This window comes from Ooceraea biroi, chromosome 7 (assembly GCF_003672135.1).
Source record: "Ooceraea biroi isolate clonal line C1 chromosome 7, Obir_v5.4, whole genome shotgun sequence".
Taxonomy (NCBI): domain Eukaryota; kingdom Metazoa; phylum Arthropoda; class Insecta; order Hymenoptera; family Formicidae; genus Ooceraea; species Ooceraea biroi.
The window spans coordinates 10,297,712-10,307,095 of NC_039512.1; the positions used below are offsets into that span (position 1 = coordinate 10,297,712).

Genomic DNA, 9,384 nt, shown 5'->3' on the forward strand with positions numbered 1-9,384 from the left:
TTGATTTAGTGAAAACAGTATAGCGTCCGAGACATGTAATTGCTTAAGGGGGGAGCCTGCTTTAGAACGTTGAAAATAAGGTATAATTTACGAATTTTTTTTGGAGAAACTATACAGCGGATCATTATAAACTTTGATGCATTTATTAGTACATGTTTAAAATAAAAAAAATTATTTTTTTGATTTGAATATATCGCCTGTAGAGGTCGTCCTGGAGGCATCTTAGTGCAGCCGGCATTGTAAATTGGTGAGCATTCTCCTGCCTCCAAATTTCATCCAAACTGAAAAATTGAAATATTTCTTGTTATTTATGAATTCCCATCGTCGATGACCTTTAATATTCATAAAAACATTAAGTTAAACAATTACTTTTGCATGAAAAAGTTCAAAAACTTTGCCTAAAAATCGTACTTTTGTGTTCTAAGCTCCACCATTTTGACACTTTTCAACTTTTTCTTCTCTCTTTGGTTCATTGACGATGGGAATTCATAAATAACGAGAAGATATTTCAATTTTCAGTTTAGACGAAATTTGGAGGCAGGAGAATGCTCACTAATTTGCAATGCCGGCGACGCGGCTGCACTAAGATTTCTCCAGGACGACCTCTACAAGCGATACATTCAAATAAAAAAATAATTTTTTTAATCTTTAAACATGTACTAATAAATGCATCAAAGTTTTATAATGATCCGCTGTATAGTTTCTCCAAAAACAATTCGTAAAATATACCTTATTTTCAGCGTTCTAAAGTAGGCTCCCCCCTTAAATCATACTTTTTACACTATATCAATTAAATCGCTAGTAAAATGCCAGTAAAATACCTCGTGCAAATACACAAATACAAGGTTAATATCGACGATTGAAACGATCTCGCAAGGGTACGAGGACCATGTCCATCCACGAGTTATTGCATCGTTTCGCGGTTTTCCGTACCGAATCGGTTCCAGTTTGCGCTCTACACATACGTTGTCCGATTACGGCAATAAATTCGGACTACCTTTGTATAAATGCATCGGCACCGCGACGCGTGCGCGTATAAATTCTGCGATAGACCGTATTCCGCGTGCGAGCGGCGTGCTTAAACCGGTTTTCGGTGGCATTCGGTGGTTGCTTTCGCGTATAGCTGCATATGGTCGCAGGGAGATCAACCAGTTAAGTTATATCAAATTAACGGCTCGTTTATCGATTTCTCCTTCTTGCTCTTTCTTTCTTCGTTTTTTTCTCTTCTCTCTCTCTCTTTCTCTCTGTTTTACTCTCGTTTTCCGTCTCTGTTTGTGCTCCTTGTCTCACGAATCTATCCGTGTTATATGCAGGATTCCCGAATAAAAATTTCTGATTGTGCACCTAGCAAAAGCGCTTAAATTTAAGCTCTGCGAGCTGAAATTTAATGGCTTCTATATGAGTAATTAACGTTTGACTCACTGATCAACGATAATTCCCGTTTGATTCTTGGAAATTCCCATTCAATGTGCGTTTTCCGTTTTTCTGTTTCAACTTATTGCTCAACGTCATTGTGATGATGCGCGTTTAATATGTACATTAGGTGCGATCATTAAATCGTTCTTTCAATCGCATCGAACGCAAACGAACATGCGTTGAATGCGATTCACGAAGGTTGGTTGTTTCTCCGTTTTCAACCACGATGGTATTTTACCGTTCTGATTTGAATTTGAAATACGCTACGTTTCTCGATTGTAAGCAGAATTTTAAATTCCGAGTGATATTGCGATGCATTCTCGTGACTTTTAACGTTCCGCGAAATTTTTATTCGTTCAGTGAGAAAATTCCTTTATTATTCCTTGGCATATCAGGAATGTTATTAATAAATTATGTATATACTCGTGACAATTTTTGTATCATGAATGTTAGAATTATAATTTTTTATATTGACGCCTTTGCCCCATCCAATTAAACGAAGAGTACAATGTCACACAATCATGCTCTCCTTTGAACGCTTTCAACCTAATTGGCATAATGTCAGCGGGAACAAAGTGAGCCCGTAGAACACGCAATAGCGACCATCTACTTCAACGTGCAGGAAGATTAAAAGGGTGACGTAAAGCGGTTGAAACTCCAAGCGACTCCAATAGCCATTGTATTAAAAGATTTCTTTGTTACACGAAGAAGCACAAGTTCAATTATTTGGAAAGTCCCACCAGCGTAAGAGTCACCATTATTTCCGCGGGAATCCCACGTTAAGCGCACGTTACACTTCGACCACGAGGAGCAATAAATAAATACCGCAAAACCGCTTTCTGCGAGGCGATCAAAAAGCATCATTTCTTGTAACACCACTATCTCCTGTTCACTTTCGTATGCGTTTTAAAGTTCAATTGAAACGCCTTATGTATCTTAAACTGTACCTTAACGTGGCTTTAACGTTGCACAAAATGCCCCGTAACTGGAGAAAAATCCGTTAAAGGGGACTGAACAAGATAGCAGGGTTGAAGCTGATTCTGCGTTGTTGTGGAGATGAATCTTTTCTCCCCTCTTTGATTATACAATTTATCCGGTCTATCTCGGCGGCCTGTACGACGGTTCTTTCTCTCCCGATGTTTCAAACTCGCCTCGACCTCCGACCGTTACTCCCTTCAAGATCCGCCGTCGTTCGCTGTGAACACAGACGTGTCGGATGTGGAATAAGAGCGTAGAAAACGTGTCCGACACACGCGGGAGATAACATATGTCGCCCGCAGAGAGGCCCGAGACTCTCTCGCGGAGTTTACGAAGGGGATGCGATAAAAATAGGTCCTCCAGAAGCTGCGATCGCACGCCCGCCGAGCAAAAGAAGAAGAGCAAACATCCCTGACTCGACTACTTCATGAGACATGTGTAAGAGGCGAAAAATAACTAGGAGACTGCCTTAGATTTGAACTCGAACTCTCCGGGATCCCTGGTTCACACGCCCAGGTCTTAGGCTGTACGGCCAATACTCCTACTGTTGTGATCAACTTGTTTTTCATTTTGATCCTCTGTACGACCTGTCAGTCTCGACTATCTTTCCAGATCTTACAGCTCGGCCAGCCTGACATTACATTCGTCCCCGAATGTCTCCAAATCGTCGGTTCACTCCACTTGAGTCCCTCCCAACATCCATTTTTGGTTCACTCTTCTGAGTCCCTCCCAACCTCCATGTTGGTTCACTCCTCTGAGTCCCTCCCAACCTCCATTTTTGGTTCACTCTTCTGAGTCCCTCCCAACCTCCATGTTGGTTCACTCCTCTGAGTCCTTCCCAATCTCCATGTTGGTTCACTCCTCTGAGTCCGTCCCGACCTCCGTGTTCAGGCTTCACTCCCGCCAGCTGCTTCTCAACTCCCTCCTCTCCGAGGGGTAGCGGATGAATCTCAACTGTCTTCGAGGGGTAGCGGATTTTATCCCACTTCTGAATTGTAAGAGGCGAAAAATAACTAGGAGACTGCCTTAGATTTGAACTCGAACTCTCCGAGATCCCTGGTTCACACGCCTAGGTCTTAGGCTGTACGGCCAATACTCCTACTGTTGTGATCAACTTGTTTTTCATTCTGATCCTCTGTACGACCTGTCAGTCTCGACTATCTTTCCAGATATTACAGCTCGGCCAGCCTGACATTACATTTGTCCCCGAATGTCTCCAAATCGTCGGTTCACTCCACTTGAGTCCCTCCCAACCTCCATTTTTGGTTCACTCTTCTGAGTCCCTCCCAACATCCATGTTGGTTCACTCCTCTGAGTCCCTCCCAACCTCCATGTTGGTTCACTCCTCTGAGTCCTTCCCACTCTCCATGTTGGTTCACTCCTCTGAGTCCGTCCCGACCTCCATGTTCAGGCTTCACTCCCGCCAGCTGCTTCTCAACTCCCTCCTCTCCGAGGGGTAGCGGATGAATCTCAACTGTCTTCGAGGGGTAGCGGATTTTATCCCACTTCTGAATTGTAAGAGGCGAAAAATAACTAGGAGACTGCCTTAGATTTGAACTCGAACTCTCCGGGATCCCTGGTTCACACGCCTAGGTCTTAGGCTGTACGGCCAATACTCCTACTGTTGTGATCAACTTGTTTTCATTCTGATCCTCTATACGACCTGTCAGTCTCGACTATCTTTCCAGATCTTACACATGACGCGCGCATGTCTGATGATAGTTTTGCGAAACTTTCGAGTTATCGCGCGTAGGTTCGGATTTTTTTGTTTGATCTGTTCGATTTTAGCCAGGAGCTTCCTCTTTCTTCCCGCGAAGCGAACTCGGATTGGAGTTGGATAACTCACCGCCAGCGGCCAGCTGGAGCCGCTATGAATCATCGTTCTCGTAGTGGCTACGTGACCTCGCTTATTGTTAGTCTATAGTGAAAATTCGGATTTCGCAGGCACTGCGTGCTTCTCGTTGTTGTTGTTTCGCCGCAATTGCGAGTTACAACAAGTTATTCTACCGTATAGCGTACTCTTCGCGAGCCACGTTATCGCGGCAAGCTTCACGAGTTCAGCGCAAATCCCTATCAAATGCTTAATCGACCGCACGTTTCGCGTGAAAACTTGCTTCTACTGTTGGCGAGTTTAGTGTAAATTAATTTGGTGTTCGTTTGAAGAAATTGAGTCTTGATTAAAAAAATAATAAACATAGAGGAGAATCCCCTATTATGAGATATGCTCCTAATATGAGATAATGGGGTTTCTGCTAAACTATTGAGCACCATCTGTTAGTTCCACCATGAACTTATTACTCTTGGTGTAAAATGTATTTAGTGAAAAATTCATTGTTCGTTATTGCGTTTAGCTTTTGCAAGAAAAGGTTTGTGAAATTGTGAACATGTCAAAGTAACTTGAGGTAAGTCTTTAAACCTTGTTTATTATATAATAAAGAAATGGTTGGCAATAAATTCAGTATGCAATGATAGAGTAGAATCGTAGTAACGGGAAAATACGCAATTTGTTGAATTGCTTAATTGTAGAGGTTAGATTTCATGATCGCGGAACCGCTAGGCGTGTGGCTCGTATAATGAGATATTCAGGATACTCTTAATATGAGATAATTATTGCTCGAATATGAAGATTATGTAGTGTAATAAAAAGAAAGAAAATACTACTTAAGGTTAAAGAAAAGTTAATACGAATTTATATTACGAATTTTTGTATTTAATTTTTATAGAATTTGACTATGGAGGTCAGAGAAACGAGGAAGCGTCGACAGTGGAATCGTGAAGATTTGGCGAAGGCTGTGGCAGCAGTATTTTTATAAAACTATCTAATAAAGTTTTTTACTTGCAATACTGATGTATTTTGCACTTTTAACACCGATTTCTCGAGGTATCTTATATTAGGAGCACACTTTCTCGATCCTGTGTAAAGCTGTTTTTTCAAATTTTTTTAATTTTCAGAAAAAATAATATTTAAATTAGATTTTTCATTTGACCAACCTAAAGCTTATTAAATTCTCTTCAAGAGAACGTATTACATTTTTAAATTCTGCCTATAGATTTCCTTACATTCGGCAAAATCGATATGGTATCTCATAATCGGGGACTTTCCTCTATCAATCTTCGAAATATTCGCCATCGTTTTCTAATATTTTTCTCAATCTACTGACAAATCCCTTCTCGAAAAGAAGAAAGTATGTAAAGACTCAATTGCCTCAAAAACAAAAGCATTAAAGTAATTCGCACGCCTAATAGGTAGTATCGTGGAATGTCGATGTTGGAATCGGAATACCGGATATCGCAATACCGATGGAATGTCCTTGAATCACGTGCTTGGAATTGCATGACTGATCGATCACTTTGTCTTGAATTTCCTGAAATGATAGTTCTCGTTCTTGATTTCTGCTGCAGTTTATTTTATTTTATACCGTAGTCCATTATTCACCCTACTGTATTAATCCTCGGCTGGAATAAATAGAAGCTGACTATTCCTCCATACGTGCATTTTATAAGGTCTTCCTCTCCCTCTCCCGCGCGTCTGTTAGGAACAGTCATAATCTCTCGCGTGAGATCCCACAAACGCGTGACGTCGTCTCTCGTATAACATATCGGGCAAAGTTCGAGCTCGCACACCAACGATATACGAATGTAATCCGTGGCGTTCCAGTACGTTCCGAGCGGAAGGCCGCAGAACGAATGCCGGAAATATATGTGGAACGGCGTGCACGCGCTATCTACTGCCGCAGGCACAGGAAGCGCGCTAGGACCGGAAATGAAGGATGTAACGGGTAGCGAGGAGAACGACCGAGATGTACATACGGCGTGCACACATCCCTAATGAAATTTTAACGATGCGACACGGAATCCCTCGACAACACTTGCCACAAAACCACAGCGTAGGTAAATTCAATTTACGACGCAACAATTACAGATAACATAAAATAACGTAATAGAACTGCGTAAAAAAGATGCGCATTTTGCGTGAATCGATAAGCAAGTTCGATATGTTCTCTTCGTTGCTTACGGCCAAATAAGAAATATTTCAAGTCAGTAGAGTCATACGAGTCAAAAGAGTCATTAAAAATCAAGAGAGACAAATTTCTGAGCAAGTTATTGAAAACTGCTTTCATCAAGATATATTCATGCTTCGAATACGCACACGAGAAATTGGCCGTGGGTCGCAGCTCAAATACGTAGTTATGCGTAGTCGTGATTTCGTATCTGCGGCCCGCCTTCGATCCGATAAGTTCTGCAGTCGAATCTGCAAAACTTAAGCGGATTGCCAAGTTTGGAAAGGATTGCCGGCGCCGCCGTGCGATCGTAACTTTCGATTCCGCCGACTGCAAATCCATTATCGATCGAATCCCTTCCGATGTGTCTTCTTCTATCCTCTCCCTCCCTCTTTCTCTCTCTCTTTTTCCTTCTTCCATTTCTCTATTCTTGACGTAATCGATTTTATCAATGCAGTAATCGATTTTATCAATGTAGTTTCATCCCTGCGATAATACTCGCGCATTCTGCAAGTCTTTTTTGTCTTTTTTCGTTCGGCGATTCGGCCCGAAAGTGCAGTCCTTGTCCGGAGAGGGATCATTAAAATTTTCCATACTTCCGCCGTAATTTACGAGTTCACGGGAGGGATCGACGACTTCGTTCGCGAGTGTCCGCTTGGCGTTAACAAGCTAAGAAGGAGGGGAAGGGAGAGAGCTTCAATTTGCGTTTCGCTGCCGGTATCGGCGCGAAGAAACTCCTGTAAGATCTGGAAAGATAGTCGAGACTGACAGGTCGTACAGAGGATCAAAATGAAAAACAAGTTGATCACAACAGTAGGAGTATTGGCCGTACAGCCTAAGACCTAGGCGTGTGAACCAGGGATCCCGGAGAGTTCGAGTTCAAATCTAAGGCAGTCTCCTAGTTATTTTTCGCCTCTTACACTCCTTTCTTCTCCGCTGGTCGCACGTGCCCACGATGTTTAATGCAATTTTCCGTGACCTTATCGCGACACGACGCGAGTTTCCTCGTCGTCCCGTCGCCGTGTCCTGCCCAGTCTGCCCACTTCTTCCTTCCTCCCTCCCTCCCCCTGCCTCCTCCCCCGTCTCGTCGCCGCGAGGAAAAGTCCCGGGGCAATAAATTGCAGGCACTCGAATCAACTTTTGAATTACGACTCGACGGAGAGCTCGTTACGACAACCAGCGAAATCCTGTTAGCCGCGTTGCAACCGTAATGAACTCGTCCGACGTGGCTCGCAGCGCGCGAAAGGAAGATTACCGCGCGCGCTGCTCGCCGTCAAGAGTAGACGAGAGTCCCGCGATGCTATCGAGGAGCCGTTGATGATTTCACTCGGTTTTACTTCTAAGAAACTTCTCGATTATTAATGGCCGCATCGACCTGCCGCCTCTCCTGCGGCTTAGTCCGACGCCGTTGTCGTACGATACTCCAATTTATTCTGCGAGAGAAGCTGCAGGTTCATCAAAAATAAAGCTCTTCGAAACAAGTGTTTTTCTTGTTATGCAACTTCCTTCGTGTGTTATTTATTGCCGATTAATTAAAAAGTGACAATTTGATACATACTTTGCGTAATTTTGTAACTTTGTTTACGTCTTTGTATTTTATTTTATACTTTGGATTTCAAGGAAGCAACGATTATTATTTAAGAAATATCGAATTGCAATTTATATGTGCACAATAATTAATTAATACGTTACAAACGTATTAAAGCTAAATTTTTTAATATTTAATTGTTTAATACATAATGTAATTTTTTACACAAAAAGAAAATGAAAAATGAGTGCGCATGTAACTCAAACGGAATGAAACATTAATAATGCAGCGAAAGATGTAGATAAAGTTTTTACGTAAAAAGGCAGAGGCGTCAGTGCAGGTGGCAGCTAACAGCCTCATGTTTTCAAAAATTACGTACTGGGTATGTCTTGATAGCCATACCCCGCAACGTCTAGGACATCGCGCGCTATTGAAGTAGCGAGCACCCTTTTTAGTCAGACGATTCCACTCGGGCGTCTTATATAGCCATTAAGTTGGAAACCAGTTGCGAGTTACGCATAGTCTACCTGGCCATCTGTAGTGCATTTGACGAACTATCGTTCCGCGGATGTAGCACTGACCTAATTCTATTTTTCGCGTTAAAATCTGCAATATTATCCCTTTTTATAAAGAAATTTTTATAAAGAAGAGAGATTTCGATTTGTTTCTTATTTTATGTGCTTGATATATTCATTGATAAATAAATTGTGTTATTATTGCATGATGTAATAATATTATTAAATATCAATTTTCTTTTTTTTTTCTTTATTAGTACATTTGCCCACGAGTTAGTGTGCACTTTGCTATTTTTAATAAATAAATAATTCGTTTTTATCTGTTAATAATAAATATTATACTTGTAAGTAAAATAATGCAAAAACTGTCCATTTTTAATTCCTGATAAAAATTCCAAATACAATTCCAAAAAATAGATTCTTTAAACTCATCAAATCCTTAAAAACCTTTGATTATTTTGATTATAAATAATAACGCAATAATATTCACGAGATAATGCTAGGTAATATTATTACAAATAAAATGTTAATATGATCATACACGTACTTTGGGGACTTAAAGTTTGACACCAATATCGTGTGTCTTTTGATGAAAAGAAAAGGTAGCATGTAAATGCAACACAGAAATCCTTGTCTTTCCTCGTGTAATATTCATGTACAGACTTCTCCGCGATATTATGTATACATTCATACGCAATCATTTGACGAAATCTTGTAAGCTGGAGGGCAATTATAAAGCTTCCAGCCAGTAAATGTGGAGAATACGCGCTTTGTGTAGAGAATACTCTCATGTAGGGAAAGTATAGAGCGCGACGAGACAAGAACTACGACAAACTTGCTCGCATATGGTCTCGGTTTTCCCGTCATTCAGGTCTCTCCCTCTCGCAGCTACTAAAAAAGTTTGTTACCTTTTTAGGGGGTATTGTCTTCTCAGCTGGCAAGGGAG

At 41.3% G+C, this 9,384-nt stretch overlaps 1 non-coding gene across 1 annotated transcript; it reads right to left on the reverse strand.

Moving 5' to 3' along the window:
• Nucleotides 1–8,247: 8,247 nt before the first annotated feature.
• Nucleotides 8,248–8,376, reverse strand: LOC113562338. The gene has a single exon (XR_003406861.1). It is a non-coding gene; the product is annotated as a U11 spliceosomal RNA (small nuclear RNA).
• Nucleotides 8,377–9,384: the final 1,008 nt, after the last annotated feature.